This window comes from Pipistrellus hanaki (genome assembly GCF_964339955.1).
Source record: "Pipistrellus hanaki genome assembly, chromosome: 3".
NCBI classification, from domain to species: Eukaryota; Metazoa; Chordata; class Mammalia; order Chiroptera; family Vespertilionidae; genus Pipistrellus; species Pipistrellus hanaki.
In genome coordinates, this window is record NC_140505.1 from 79,014,281 (window position 1) to 79,028,121 (window position 13,841).

General features: G+C 46.4%; 1 protein-coding gene across 6 annotated transcripts in view; it reads right to left on the reverse strand.

The window, feature by feature from the left end:
* The window catches only part of RCBTB1 (RCC1 and BTB domain containing protein 1), a 108,294-nt gene that overhangs the window by 77,820 nt on the left and 16,633 nt on the right, over nt 1-13,841 (reverse strand). For 3 of the 6 annotated variants that reach the window (XM_084879400.1, XM_084879401.1, XM_084879396.1), the window contains exon 1: nt 11,319-11,457. The exons of 2 other annotated variants lie outside the window; for them this stretch is intronic. The gene's annotated coding sequence lies outside the window, so the exon portion shown is untranslated. Of the gene's footprint in view, nt 1-11,318; nt 11,458-13,841 lie in introns of those variants that run through there. One more of the 6 variants, XM_084879397.1, reaches the window with a different exon arrangement.

Here is a 13,841-nt window from a genome sequence, read left to right on the forward strand (position 1 = left end):
ATCCTTGGTCAGAGCCTATGCCCTGGTTTTGGGCTCTATCCTCCATAGGTGTTGTGCAGGAGGCAGCTGATCAATGATTCTCTCTCATCAGTGATGTTTCTATCTCTCACTTTCCCTTCTTCTCTCTGATATCAATAAAAACATATATATTTTTTAAAGTTAGTGTTTTATGTAATACTAGAGGTCCAGTGCATGGAATTCATGCACGGCGGGGGGGGGGGGGGGGGGGGGGGGGCTCCTCAGCCCGGCCTGCACCCTCTCGCAGTCCGGGAGCCCACGGGGGATGTCTGACTAAGGCCCACTCCCCAGGCCTAAGGTGGACATTCTTAGCGCTGCTACGGAGGCGGGCGAGGCTCCCACCACTGCTGCTGTGCTCACCAGCTGTGAGCCCGGCTTCTGGCTGAGCGTACTCCCTTGTGGGTTCAGGTTTAAACTGGCTCTCCGACATCCCCAAGAGGTCCTGGATAGTGAGGGTGCAGGCCAGGTCGAGGGACCCCTCCATTGCAAAATCAGGCCAGGGAGAGACACAGGAAGTTGGCCATCTGGGGAGGGAATGCGGGAGGGCTCCAGGGTATGTCCAGCCCATCTCGCTCAGTCCTGATCAGCTGGACCCCAGCAGCAAGCTAACCGACCGGTCGGAGCATCTGCCCCCTGGTAGTCAGTAGACATCATAGCAACTGGTTGACTAGTCGAGTGTCTGCCCCCTGGTGGTCAGTGCATGTCACAGCGAGCGGATCAGCAGCCTTAGCACATCATTAGCATATGACACTTTGGTTGGTTGAACGGCCAACTGGTTTACTGGACACTTAGCATATTAGGCTTTTATTATATAAGATAGAATTTAACTATAAGTAAATAAACAGGAAGAAGGAAATTAATTAGCTAAAATATATGATTCACCATCTTTTTAAAAAATATATATTTTATTAATTTTTTACAGAGTGGAAGGGAGAGGGATAGAGAGTTAGAAACATTGGTGAGAGAGAATCATCTATCAGCTGCCTCTTACACACCCTCCACTGGGGATGTGCCCACAACCAAGGTACATGCCCTTGACCAGAATCGAACCCGGGACCTTTCAGTCCACAGGCTGACACTCTATCCACTGAGCCAAACCGGTTTCGGCTGATTCGCCATCTTTAAAATTACAGCACAAAGCTTTATTACCACTCAAAATTATATAATGTCCTGACAGCAGTATAATTATTCTGAAATTATTAATCAATTATAAGGCAACTCTGCCCCAAGGTGTTGTAATCTACAGAAAACTCAAACAACTTTCATAATGATGGCTTACCCACATTGCTAAATTACTCAAAGTTTTATTTTACAAGATATTTCTCCAAAGACTTGTAATTTAAGAGTCAATAAAAAACCAAGTCCTACGCTACACCATGTCTGCATCCATCATAAAAGCAGAAAGCATCACCAATAGCATGATGGGAAGAAACAAGTCCTGAGGCCTGTGTTTTAGCTCTAGATTTACTTTTAATTACTTGTAATCAATCAGAATGACATGCCACTTACCTTTTTGAGCCTGGGTTTCTAAAAAATATCTTCTGTAAAAATCTATGATTTTATGTTTAAGATGAAATAAAGAAGCTATGGGGGATTTTTTAAAGCATGAGAACAAGAGCAATAATGTTGGTCAAGCAAGTAATCACTCCTAACAACACAAGCAAATAAAGAGCAAGAAGGAAGAAATGAACAGTGATCAAGAACCTGCTTTGTTGCCCTGCTGTGGCTCAGTGGTTGAGTATAGACCTATAAACCAAGAGGTCATGTTCGATTCTCAGTCAGGGCACATGACTGGTTTGAGGCTTGATCCCCATTAGGGGGCATGAAGGAAACAGCCAATCAATGATTCCCTCTCATCATTGATGTTCTCTCTCTCTCTCTCTCTCTCTCTCTCTCTCTATCTCTATCTCTATCTCTCTCTCTCTCTCCCCCTCCTCCTCCTCCTCCTCCTCCTTCTTCTCTCTCCCTCCCACCCTCCCTTTCTACCTTTCTCTCTAAAATTTATTTAAAAATTTTTTTTAAAGATCCTGCTTTGTTGTAGACACTGTGTTAGGTAATTTCACATACACTATTCCATTTAATCTTCACAATACTCTTATAAGGAAGAGACCATAACCCTTTCTCAGCAGCAGGTGAAGAATGAGACTCAAAGGTCAAATGACTTCCCAAGGACACAGAGCAGTAAGTGGCATAGTCAGGATTTAACTCCCACTTCTCTGATTCTTCTTACAGAAACACCCGTCCTGGCCTTTCCAATGGCTAACCTTCTCCAACATTATTTGTCTGATTTATCTAGTCTCATAACTGTACACCAGCAGCTGGTAGGAGAGTCAGTGAGGGATGACCAAATGACTGAACAGCAGGCTGCATGGGGTGACCAGGGTAGTGTGTGTGTGTGTGTTAGGGGGGGAGGGGGGGAGGCAGTTGGAGGCAATCAGGCCAGCAGAGGGGGGCAGTTGGGGGTACCCAGACTGGCAGGGGGGCAGTAAGGAGCAACCAGGCTGACAGAGAGGGGCAATTGGGGGCAACCAGACTTGTGGGTGGGGCAGTTTGAGGCAACCAGGCTGGCAGGGAGTGATAAGGTCAGAAGACAGAGGTGGTTAGGGGTGATCAGGCTGGTGGGGGGGGGGGGCAGTTAGGGGTGATCAGGCAGGCAGGCAGGTGAGCAGTTAGGAGCCAGCAGTCCCAGATTGTGAGAGGGATTCCGGATTGGAGAGGGTACAGGGTGGGCTGAGGGAACCCCCCCATCCCATGCACAAATTTCATGCACCAGACTTCTAGTAGGGAAGAATCTTCAATGGCCTGCTCACCCAGGCCATCCTGGATATGTATGGATTCAGCAGTGATTATCTTAAGGAAATAGTAACCCAGTGTTTTTCCTTCCCAAGTTTCTGGGCACCACATAAATGAAACATCCAGAGAGAAAGTTTCAGAGATTTGCTGAGACATTAATGTTGTGTCCTGCCTAGCTGCTAGAACAACTGTCATCCACTTTTCTTTTCTGCAAGCTAACCATATTAAAATAATGAAAGGAAAAGATGGAATGTTCTGAATACTTGACAAATCCCACAAAGACTAAAAGGCTCTGAGGATGTAACATGCTCCAAGACTTTATGCCATCCTTCATAAAGATGCAGCTGTACAGGTGGCAAAATTTCCTAACACTGTGACTGCTCTTTGTCTCATTAGTTTTGTTCAAATTCATCACTCATTTAAAAGGACAACTGTCACTTCCTTTGCCAGTAGGTTGCTTGACTTGAAACACAATTTGTAATAATGGCCTCTGAAAGGAATTCTTCAGTCCATTATCCAAGGGACTGTTTTCATTTCATTGCACAAAAACTTTAGGCAATTCTAGGATACAGGGAATCTGACAGCTCATTGTTCAGTGAAGAAATAATTCTACTGAAGCCATGTGCTCAGGTTAGAAAAGCAAACAACCCAAATGGCAATAGTATCAGCAGCAAAAGATAACAAATCCAGGGTTGTGAAGCTGACTGTGATCTTATAAAAGAATTCCTTTTATGAGATACTTTTATTTGCACAAGGAAGGAAACAAACAAAAATAAAACCCACCATCATTCAAAATAATGTTCTTCCACAATTTTGTTTTTTGTTGCACCAAACACACATGGGCCATAAAATAGACGACAATAAAATACTAGATGGGTCAACAAGTTAAAGTAATGAATTGAACACAATAATACATCATTTTATTTTTCTGATGAGTCCAAGACTGGAACGGAGGGGCCCAAGTTCCAATCTATGTAGGATATTATGAACCTTTCCTACATGGGTCTCTCTAAAGTGATTTTATCTACTAGTTTTTGCTGTATGAAAAGTACCATCTGTACTTGCTGTTAGGGAGTGGGAATTTTTGAGCACTCCAGAGAGGCTGTGGACTATGCCCCAGAAAGGGTTGTCAGAGCTGACACCATGGCCAGGCTTTGATATATGGTCTCACGGCCCCTTCCCCTTGCACCTCACAAAAAAGCCTTGCAGGATAGAACACTGTCAGCTTTCTGAAGAACAGGATAACCCTGTAAATAATATGGTCGTCAATAGCATGGCCCTGACATTATTTGGGAAAAACTGTTTTGTCTTGGGTTGCTTACTCTGCATAAACAGAATGTGTTTCATGTGCTTAAAAGTGGTCTTGCACAAAGGATCGCTGCTGCTCTGACTTTCCTGCGTGGAGAGAGAACAGTCGCCGGCCGGCAATTAAAGGCTCCCTGAATTTTAATTTGGTCTGGACTCCAACTGTCTTTACTTGCGTTCACTCCACAACACTGTGTTGGCCTAAAGCCAAACTAAAATCCCAGCAATGGATATGCAGAACTACACTGTATTTATTCAATAAATGTCCTCTAGGTAAACAGAACACAGAGCCAACACCACCACTGCCGCCTGAACCCCCAGCAGACCTTACATGCAGTAACGGGGTCTAGACATAAACACATGCTCACCACAGTGTGGCTAGTGCTACAATGGTGAGGTTCGGGTGCTTTAGCAGCATCAGAAAGGGAAGTGTCAGCTCCCTGAAAAGATAGCAGGCACCTGGGATAGTGAATATACATGGCAGGTAAAGGTCTGGTGGAGGGACTGGAAGAAATTTAGCAGGGCTGCAGCCAAAAGGCTTAGATTTTATCCTAAGAGCAACATGTAATTACTGGAGGATTATAAGCAGGGAAGTGGCATGTCTGTTAAAGGTTATTCTGGCTGAATGTAGAGACCAAGTGGGGATGAAGAAGAAATTCTCAGAGGGAAATTAAGGTGGCTGCAGTAAGCCACGAAAGAATGGAAGCCTATATGGGGTAAATGGAAATGGAGAAAACTGGACAAGAGACAGGCTCAAGAGTAATTGACTGAATGGGAGGAAAGAGCTAGATAAGAGAAAGGCAGAGCCAAGGAATTACACACAGATTGTCAAATTAAGTAACTGAGTAAAATTTAACGCTACTCACTATAACAGAGACTACAGCAAGTTTCAAAGGGAAATGGGGAATGATTCTCTGGACATCTTAAGTTTAGTTACGTGTGGGATATCAAAGTAGATATGTCCAAGAGATAGATTTATAAATATGAAGATCAAAAAAGAGATATGGATTGGAGATTTGAAATCTGGCATGTGATCATCCCGGGAAAAGAGTGTAGAATAAGAAGAGAAGAGGATCTTGGGCAGAACTCTAAGAAACTCCAACAGCAAAGGGACAAGGATATTCCATAGAAGAGACTGTGTAGGAACAGGCAGAGTAGGAAGAAAACCAGGAGGAGAGTGTCATGGAATTCTAGGGGCGTGAGCATCACACAAAGGAGTTTACAAGAAGAGTATCAGGGAGGCTGTGGGTGGACAAGGCCAGATTGCAACAGGATGAGGAGCGTGTGAAAGTGCAGAAGAGTATAAACAACTTGTTCAAGTGAAGGGAAAAGGTGAAATAGGATAGTAATTGTAAAATGGACTAGAGTTGAAGGACACACTTCAGGTGATCTTTTAAACATGTTAGACATGTGAAAATGTTTAAATGTCAATGGGAAGGAGCCAATAGAAAGAGAGGAGGAGACATAACTAAATAAGATTTCTGAGAAAGTAACAGGGAATGGGATCTGAAGCAGAAATATAGGTAAGCTGCAGAAAGGGGGGGTGGAGGGATCTTCCATTAAAACACAATAAAAAGGAAAAGATGGATATGAATGAAAGTGAGTTTATTGGTTGGGGTGCCAGAATTTGGAGCAATTCCTTCCTTCCTGCCCCCATGCCGGCCCCCCCACCTACCCATCTAATGACAGTCCACTGAGTGTGCATTTTTTTTTCTATCAGCAATTTATGAGTGTCCCAATTTCTCAATAATCTCACCAACACTGTCTTTTTTTTATTATAGTCATTCTAGTGGTTTGACTTGCATTTGGGTACATTCTCTCTGAGATCCCCTATTTTTCCCAGTGAAGCAAGTTTCCTGTTCCTGGTAAGAGGGGAGGTAGCAATGGAAAGTGGAGTGGAATAAGAACAAAAAGGGGTAGAGAAGTCTGAAGCAGTTACCAGGGAGGATGAGAAAGAGCACTGGGCAGGGAAGCCTGAAAATATATTGGGACAACCCAGTGGAAATTAGGAGACCATAAGACCCATCTGAACTCCTGTGAGATTTTATTCTTCAGGAAAGAATTGTTGTGTTCTAAAATATTTTTTTAAAGATTTTTTAAATTGATGAGAGGGGAAAAGGGGGAAAGGAAGAGAGGGGGAGAAGGGAAGAAGGGGAGAGGAGGAGGAAGACATCGATGTGAGTACAAAACATTGATCAGCTCTCTCACACATGCCCCCAACTAGGGTTGGAGCCCACAACCCGGGCAGGTGCCCTGACTGGGAATTGAATCAGCAACTCCTCAGTGCATAGGATGATGCTCAAACAAATGGCCTGTTTGTTTTTTTAACTGATCTAACTGGAATTTGAATGGGAAGTTGCTCAGAGGATTTTCTCATTTAGAACTAATGACAAAAGTGCACCTGAAAAATCCATCATTTTTGTGTTTAAAATCCTGTAATAAACACATTATAAGTGACAGTTGCATCAGATTCACTCTCCTTGACCACTGAGCAAACATGTCATGCCCTGTACAAAGCATGTACCTTGGTTGCGGGCACATCCCCAGTAGGGGCTGTGGAAGAGGCAGCTGATCAATGTTTCTCTCTTATCAATGTATCAATGTTTCTATCTCTTTATCCCTCTCCCTTCCTCTCTGTAAATAAATAAAAATAAAAATAAAATATCAATAAAAATATATATTTTTAAAAAAAATCACATGCTAGAGCAGATCTGACATTTGTACTGTAAGGACTTAGGCTACAATCATCAGGTGCTAAATTCATCAAATATAAACGGCAAGAAACACCACACATCTGTCATTACAATAACGGGTAATTCCTTTAAAAAGTGTCAGAATCATATCACAAAACATTAACGTAAGACTGATAACAACAATCATATCTATATATATAAAACCCTAATAGGCAAATAGACCGAACGGTGGAACCAAACATCCGGTCACTATGACGTGTGCTAACCACCAGAGGGAGTTCGCAGAACATGGCAGGTGCCAGCAACAGGCAGCAGAGCGTGGAACGTGGCGCTCAGCCACTGCAGGATGGTGAAACCGGTGAGCGGGGGCGCCAGAACAAGGCAGAGCGCCAGTCCCGGTCATTGGGGCGAGCCTCTGGTGGTTACTGAAAATTCTTTGCTCCTGTGTGCCACGGTCTCACCGGGCACGCACACTCCTGCCAGCTCCGGCCCCTCACACCCACTGCTATCGCCGGAGTTGCCACTCACATTCGCTGCTGGCACCCGCTCCGATCGCCCCTCAGGGCTTTTCCACACTCCCTGCTGCTGAGGGGCAACCAGGGCCGGAGCCACCTCTTGCACCCACTGCCGGTGCCAGCCCCACTCATACCACAGCCGGTGTTGGAACCGCAGTTCACACCTGCTGTTGGCACCTGATGCTGGTGCTGATCGCTTGGCACCATCAGCAGGTGTGAGGGGTGGCTGCCAGCACCAATCGCCCCTGAGGGCTTCTCCACCTCCCCCTGCTCCTGAGGGGTGACTGGGGCAGCTGCCACCACTCACACCTGCTGCTGGCACCAGCTCCAATCACTCCTCGCTTTCAGTAGGTGTGATAAGGGCCAGCACCATCAGTGTGTGGGAGCAGCGGAGGCAGGAGCCTGGGAGCCACTGAGGAAGGTGCCAGGCAGGGGGGCGAAGGATGGGCCGAGACCTGCTCCTGTGCCCACCGCAGCCTTGGGGCCCACAGTTCCTTTCAAGGAGCCCGAATTTGTGCACTGGGCCCCTAATATACAAATAATAAACAATTGGCTGTGGCTACAGATTGGATAGGGTGGAATCACTGGGAATCATGTGAGCCACACTGATGGAAATTCAGGTAAGCCTGCCAGTCAGCTGTGCGATGGTGGAGGTCCCAGCACAGGAACAGTGAATCCTGTGAGTGCCCCAGTCTGGAAGAAAGCCATCCCCAAGTTCCTATCCTGATACCAGATAGTTCAGTTCCTCCCCGTATGTCCCTGGATTCTCCCAATGTCGCCATCTGGAGCTCAGAGGAAGCAGGACCATGTAAGTTTGTGCACTGGTCCTTTAAGAGGAACACCTGGGACTCCAGCAGCTTCCATGTCACTCAACCACAATATCCACTGGTTTTTATAGTCCAAAGTTATGGGGACTTCTCTTCCCAGTTCTGGAACCCTGGGCTAGGGGTGGTGTGGGGCTGGGACCCCCTGCTTCTCACAGGAGAGCTTGGAGATATCCCCCCTGATTTAAAAACCACCACACATGGGTGTTGGACTAGCCCCTCCTGTGCCTCCGCCCCTCTACCAATCTCGACGGGCCTTCTTCTTTACTTCTCTAGTTGTAGGACTTCCATTCTGCCAGATTTCAGGCAGTTCTGTATTTTAGATGTAATTTGATATGGTTGTAGGAGGCGGCAAGTACCAGTATTTATCTATACCAGCATCTTGGTCTTCTCTTTCAGTTATCTTTGGCTGAATAATACACCATCCCAAAACTCAGTGGCTTAAAACAATGTTCTATCCCTCAGCCCTGTGTTTTGACTGGACTCAGCTGGGATTCCTCATGAGGTGACAGGCACTGGGGGAGTTTAACAGGGCTGAAACAGGCATAGCTCTCTGGGCCACTTCAGGTGGTCTCTCCTCACCTAGCTTAGGCCAAGCCTCCAAGCCTCTACACATACTGACTGGCTTCCAAGAGAGTGAAAGCTAGAGCTGCATGCCTCTTTAAAAAACTACACCCAGAACTGACACAATATCACTTCTGCTACATTTTATTGGTCAAAACAAGTTACAAGGCCAGGCTACATTCAAATGGAAATGAAACAGACTCCATCTCTGGATGGCAGGAGGGGCAGTCAAGTTCAGGGAAGTATTGCTGATAGTCATCTTTGGAAACACTACCAGCGCTGTAAACAATGTCACCAGACCTTTCCCCTATATCACTTGAGTTCAGGACTGAGGCACTAGAGAGAGGATAGGCTTTGCCTATTTACCAAACTAGAATTTTTCCTCAAGCACTGAAAAGAATATCTCAGCAAAGATTTCCCCCCTGCTAATCTGAGGAATATTTTTTGGGATTGTGGGAAAGACATGCTACTCTTCAAGAATGGCCTGAGTACAGTCTCCCTGGATGGGATTCCGCATCTCCTGGGGCCATTTCAAACTTTTTAATTTATTGTGTGTACATGAGTATGATCTCATTTTTAAAAGTGTATATATAACACTGAAAAAAGATATAGAAGTATCTCCAGCTATTTGAACGCTTGCTATCCAAACTCTAAACTCAAGAATCAAAGAGATTTAGCTAAGTTTTTCAATACTCAAACTTCTGCTCTTGGCTCTCCTAGTTTAAGGTTTGGATACCATAGTATCCCTTATAATCTGAAATCTCACTACCTGAATATGGCAATCCATTAAATATGCATAGTAAAAATGACTTATACCCCAAAATGTTAACTGTTGTTGCTTTAAGATAGTATAATCACATTTTTCTTTCTGCTTCATGTTTTCTAAATTTTATTTTCTCTTTGCAAAATTAAAAAAGTAATTCTATATTGTGGACTTAATGCACTTGGAAATTTTCGAAAATTAAGTTCATACAGTAGTTAATTGATTTAGATAATTATTTGATTTACTGACCTCCTCAAGGAAGTCTATTCTGGTTAAATTCAAACAATAGTCATCATGTGTCTTCTGTGAATTCCTCAACACATACACAATATGAAACACTTTCATATTTTTTTTAACCAGAATATCAAAAAAGTGTGTCCTAAGGCCCAGCCTAGACTCTAGACTCCTTGAGGGCCCAAAGCTTGTTTCCCATGCATGACATTGAATGCAGTACACACTGAAGTAATAGTACAGTAATAATAAAGGTCTTTGGCTTCTGCAGTTTTATCACCACACTGACTTTCAGATAAAGAAGAACACTGTCTCAGGCTTTCCAGCTTGAGCTGCTGATTATTAAGATGGAGCTAAGCTCTTGCTGGAACATGCAGGCACTCTTTAATTCTGAATTAAAAAAAAAAAAATTAAGCTGGAAACTTGATAGCTTTGGTTTTTATGCTGTTTTCTGAATCTCTCAGAACTGGATCGTTTGGATCACACACAATCACTGCGGAAATCTTTTTAATGACTAATATCCTTCCTCTTTAAGAAAAAGAGACTAGAGGGTAGACTGTCTAAAAGTATTAATAAATAGACTGGTATTCACACAATGGATTAAAAGATATCTGGGCCCTAGATTAACTGCTATATTAATAGAATCTAAATATACAGTTACATACTCAACCCGAGAGAAGTTCAAAGAGGTGAAATTTAGCCAGTGCTCACTTCGAATGGATACTTACTGAAGTGTAAAGCACACTGTAAACTACCCTCAGGGTTAAGTCATTCTTCCATTCCTTTCAGCGTTATTTACTTTGATGTTTTGATGCTATGATCCCACAATGCACACCAGCTTCAGAAAATCAGTTTTTGCCTCCAAATTTTTTTAATTCTCTCCCCAAAAAGAATAGGCCAAAGACAAATAAGACAACGAATCTAGGCTTTCCAAGCATTATTACAATACTGACTTATAAAATTGCAAACCCCAATTACAGAAAGTTCTGCAGCAGATGACTTCGGAGTGTCTCGCGTGCAAATAAACATAAACAAAGGCCACTTATGGAAGAACAGAGCATGCCTCATTTAACTAGAACAGGTAGTTCATTTGAGGCAGGACAAGGGAAATGTCATTTCACCCAGCTACCCGCACACCTGGATCAAGGCCCCTACTATGTGACAGTCCTTTGTGGAGTCCGTGTTGAGGGGGAGGGGGAAAGTGAAGACTATGCTCTGTGGCACCACTACCCTCCCCCGCGAGGCCAAGGAGGGGATGCTAAGCTCTGTCTAGACTCTAGATTCTAGAAGGGCCGGATGCGGACGCGGAGGGTCCAGGGGGGTGTCTGTCAGAGCTGCGACAGACTCCAGCCAGGAGCAAAGCCGCGTCCCTGCAGCTCAAAAGAGAGGGCGCACGGAAAACTTTTCCTAGCCTCCCCTCCCCCTCCCCCTGCAAGAAATGCTAGCGGAGGTGCTGACAGTGCGGACCGCGGACCGCGGACCGGAACCGCCGCCGGAGGGAAGGAGGGAGGGAGGGAGCCGGAGTAACGGGGCGCGCGGCCCGGCAGGCGGCGGGGTGCGGGCAGAGAAGGGAGGGCGAGGGCGGCCTCGGCGAGCCAGGCCCGCGACTCACCCGCTGCCTGGAGGCCAGCCGCTGCCGCTCGGCTCGCTGTGCGCCGGGCCCAGCCGCCGGGGGCGCCGCGGGACGCGGAGAGCGCGGCTGCAGGAGACGCACTGGCGGGCGGCACCCAGGACCGCCTCAGGGAGCGCGGGGGGCGGGGCCTCCGGGTCACGTGGCCGGGCGGCCTCACGTGACGCTGACGCCGCGCGCGCGGGCGAGCTCCCAGGCGGAGCTGCCCCTGGGGCCTCGCAGGCTCCTGGGCGGGCGGTGGGCTCGCGGGCCCGCGGCGCCTGTGGGAGCCGGGAGGTGGAGTCCGGCCCTCCGGCTGTGCGGCGGGGTGTCGCGGCGGAGCTTGGTGGCCGCGGAGCTCACCGCCTTTTGTCCGGCCGGGAACCAGGGGCGCGCGAGGGGCGGACTCCTGCTGTCCTCCCGAGTGGCGTGGCCCGTGGCGGGTCAGCCAGCCGCCCCTAGAGGAAGGGGACCAGACGTCCCGCTTTTGGCGGGACAGTCCCGCTTTTTAGCAATTTGTCCCGCGGCGTTTTTAAAAAGTTCCGATTTTGGAGGAAAAAATCGGGACTTTAAAAAAATTTTTTAATATTTTTAATGAGTTTTTACAGAGAGGAAGAGAGAGGGATAGAAAGCTAGAAACATCGATGAGAGAGAAACATCGACCAGCTGCCAAACCGGTTTCGGCAAAATCGGGACTTTTTTAAAACGCCGTGGGACCCGAGACCTGTTTGGCTCAGTGGATAGAGCGTTGGGCTGTGGACTGAGAGGTCCCGGGTTCGATTCCTGTCAAGGGCATGTACCTTGGTTGCGGGCACATCCCCAGTAAGGAGTGTGCAGGAGGCAGCTGGTCGATGATTCTCTCTCATCGATGTTTCTAACTATCCTTCTCTCTTCCTCTCTGTAAAAAATCAATAAAATATATTAAAAAAATAAATAAAACGCCTCGGGACAAATTATTAAAAATCGGGACGTCTGATCACCTTACTCTAGAGACCAGGGCAGAAAAGCGACTGAAAACTCTCCCCGTGGTGCTGCCTGGGCTGAAGGGCCTCAGAGGAGGCGAGCTTACTTTACTCCAGAGGCCATACCTGCACACGCGCCTGAAAAGCACCTGAGGGAGAACTGAGGGAGGAGGGAGAAGGTGACACCTGCACCGAGAGGAGGAGGGAGGGAAGCGCAGGCCCGGGGAATGGAAGAACTCAAGGAACCTGGCTGTCAACGTTGGAAGAGACCTGAGACAGCCAAATGACCCGAATCTTTTCTTAGTATACATGAGTCAGGCCTAGAGAAGGGATGCTTCCTGCCCTCCCAGCCTCTTATCTGCAGAGACCAAAGCACCTTCATAAAAAAAAGTTATTTCAGGGAAGTCCCAGTGGGCTCTACGGGATAAAGTTCAAACTTCTTGGCATTGCCGAAACCGGTTTGGCTCAGCAGATACTGGAACCGGTTTGGCTCAGCCTGCGGACTGAAAGGTCCCAGGTTCGATTCTGGTCAAGGGCATGTACCTTGGTTGCGGGCACATCCCCGGTAGGGGGTGTGCAGGAAGCAGCTGGTCGATGTTTCTAGCTCTATCCATCTCCCTTCCTCTCTGTGGAAAATCAATATAATTAAAAACAAAACAAAAACTTCTAGTTATTTTAATATTTACCTGAGAGTATGTTTTTATTGATTTTTTTTTTTTACCATGCAAACACTTTAAATAAACAAACAAGAATCTTAGCCCTGCCTGAAGTAGACTTCTCTGCTGAGTCATATCTTCACCTGCAGATGCTCTGCTGAACAGATGGCATAAAGAACCCTGCTACTTAGACCAGGCATGAGACCCTTCTCAGCACAGCACCTCCTATGGGTGTCTGTATCACTCTCATATAAGGTCACCTGTATGCATAAAAGTGATACAATGCACTCTGTTTAGAATTGCTTCCTTGTCCTCTGACAGGTGAAAGAGCATCTTAAATATAGAATTCCTACACTTCCATGTGAACTGACAGTGGCCTATTTATTTTATTCATCAGCAGTGGTCCTAGTTTCATCTTCTTTTAGATATAGTAGCACCACCAAAGCAACATCCTATATAATAAAAAGGTAATATGCAAATAGACTGAACAGCAGAAAAACTGAACAACCAATCAAAGTATAATATGTTAATGATATGCTAAGGATGCTCAACCACTTGCTATGACATGAACTGACCACCAGGGGGACAGACAGTGGACTGGTCAACCAGTTGCTATGACATGCACTGACCAGTAGGTTAGTTTGCTGCTGGGGTCTGGTGGGTCAGGACTGAGCGAGATGGGCCGGACATGCCTTGGAGCTCTTCCACAGTCCCTCCCCAGCCTGATCATGCACAGTGGGGTCTCTCAGCCTGGCCTGCACCCTCTCGCAATCCAGGACACCTCGGGGGATGTTGGAGAGCCAGTTTCAGCCTGATCCCACAGGCCACTCTCCTGGGGAGAGCTCCAGATGCAGGACTCATGGCTGGCAAGCACTGCTGTGGCAGCTTGAGCCTCTTCCAAACAAGAC